Raw genomic sequence first — 2,482 nt, forward strand, 5'->3', positions numbered from 1 at the left:
CAGTATTTTGCAGGGTCAAACATCAAACGTTAAATCAAATAATAAACCAAAAAGCCTCAACCCAAGCACCTAAAACCAGTATTATGCTATGTCAAACATCAAACATTAAATCAAATAATAAACCGAATTGCTTCAACACAACTATTCAAAACCAGTATTATGCTATGTCAAACATCAATAACAGGTTATACGGTTTTAAGCAACCACAAACCCAACAGTTATCCCCCAAATTTATACAGTTTGGACAGGCACAGACGTCTTTGATTCCCAATTAGTTTTCTATCCAAGGTATACAGGTTTATCATTCACACTCTCATGCATACTCACCCTGTCTTAAAGAATTTTAAGTGTCTCATTTGAACCTAGTCATATCTAGTCTGAACTGATTGTGCCATAGCGTCGCACTGCCTATTTATTTAAAGTACCTCCTATGGGTGTCTTTTTGTTAACGTTTGCACAATTTAAACTTTATTTCCTAATTGTAATTCTCATTATTTACTGTTTTAAAATATTGTTTGTATTCTCATCCAAAATGGTACACAGTTATTACACAGTTAAACGTAGTATACAGTTATCACACTCACTCACAATACACAGTCATAATCCTATCACAGTCATAAATGACACACTTACTTTAAGTCATTTAGCAGACGCTCGTATCCAGAGCGACTTACAGTTAGTGAGTGCATAATACTTTTTTTTTTTTCATACTGGCCCCCCGTGGGAATGGAACCCACAACCCTGGCGTTGCAAACGCCATGCTCTACCAACTGAGCTACATCCCTGCCGGCCATTCCCTCCCCTACCCTGGACGACGCTTGGACAATTGTGCGCCGCCCCATGGGTCTCCCGGTCGCGGCCGGCTACGACAGAGCCTGGATTCTAACCAGGATCTCTAGTGGCACAGCTAACACTGCGATGCAGTGCCTTAGACCACTGCGCCACCTCTTTGAATGTCCATATTCAGTATTTTATTTCAAACCCAACTGTGCATTAATAAATATATCGTTCTGTCAGCGTCATTATGGTAGGCCTACACCACAGACACTATTATCTGACATGCACACCCACTTGCGTCCAGCCGAACTATGAGAGAGAGAGCTCAACATTGAGCAATACAAAGTTCAAGCTGCAGACTGTAGGGATAGAACGCTCACTGTCTAGGTAGAGGTTTGGGTGCTGCATTGTGACTGCCACTGACTAACCGGCCGCAGGTCAGGGCATACTGTTACCCTGTGACACAAAGTGAGCGCTATTTCTGAACTTGTAGAAGTTCCAGCTGGACCAAATTCAAGTCAGACTTCAGTAAATTAAAGGGACGGGTCAGCTGCACCATGATTAGCATACACACCTATCAGTCATACTCACAACTTCCGATTCTACACGGGCCCATTCTCTATGTAGAACTTACATTTACATTAGTCATTTAGCAGACGCTTTTATCCAGAGCGACTTACAGTCACTGCATACATTTTCATACTGGCCCCCCATGGGAAACGAATCCACAACCCTGGCGTTGCAAGCGCCATGCTCTACCAACTGAGCTACAGGGGACTACAATACCTGTGTCCTCTCTCTGTTGCTTTAGCAACAACATCGAAATGCGTGTAACCATGGGGCAAAACAGATGAGGTTGGCTTAGATTGTTAACATGTAAGCTATATTCCAATTTGTAAGTCGCTCTGGATAAGAGCGTCTGCTAAATGACGTAAATGTAAATGTATATTAAGTCTCCAATGTTTATTGAAATCAAATTCATTTGCATAATAACCACTTATTGTTTCAAATATTTGTATCGACATGAAATCAGTCAAAACACCTCAAAACAAGACATGGTATCAATAACACGATGAAGCATGCTGAAAGCCACTTATGATTCCCCACATTGCAGTGTCATTCTTGCTAGCAATCTGGCCATCCAAAATCACAACAGGCTGATTTATGCCTCATGGAAGCGCGTACATCGTTTTCGTGACGTTGTCAGCCAACTCATCGATGTAGCTAGATGCTAAATAATTGTATTGTAAACACACACAATCTATTCACTTACTCCTGCAAATACAACAACCTTCTGTGTTTCCTGAGCTGCATCTTCAATTCCGTATGTCCATCTTCTATAAATTGGAAAAAATGTTAACTCAGCTATCCAGCAGTTTTTTCAACAGATAAAGTTAGCTAGCTAATTGAGATGACGTTACCAAAATTAGCTAACTCGTCATGTTAGCCATGTTAGCTAAGATCTTTATTAGTATTTTTTTTGCATATTTGGACAGTACTTGATTAGACAGTAATTGGTATAGTTGATGAAATATATTTATCTACAAATGCCAACCATGTGAAATCTCACGTGCATGTGGTCATGCGCAGAATGAAATTGAACAAAACTGGGACCTTACTACTATTACAGGTGTAGGATCTTAATTTTAGCCAGTTTGCTACAGCAGGAAAATAATCCTGCAGCAACAGAAACTGTGAATTATTA

This window comes from Coregonus clupeaformis, chromosome 7 (genome assembly GCF_020615455.1).
Source record: "Coregonus clupeaformis isolate EN_2021a chromosome 7, ASM2061545v1, whole genome shotgun sequence".
Taxonomy (NCBI): domain Eukaryota; kingdom Metazoa; phylum Chordata; class Actinopteri; order Salmoniformes; family Salmonidae; genus Coregonus; species Coregonus clupeaformis.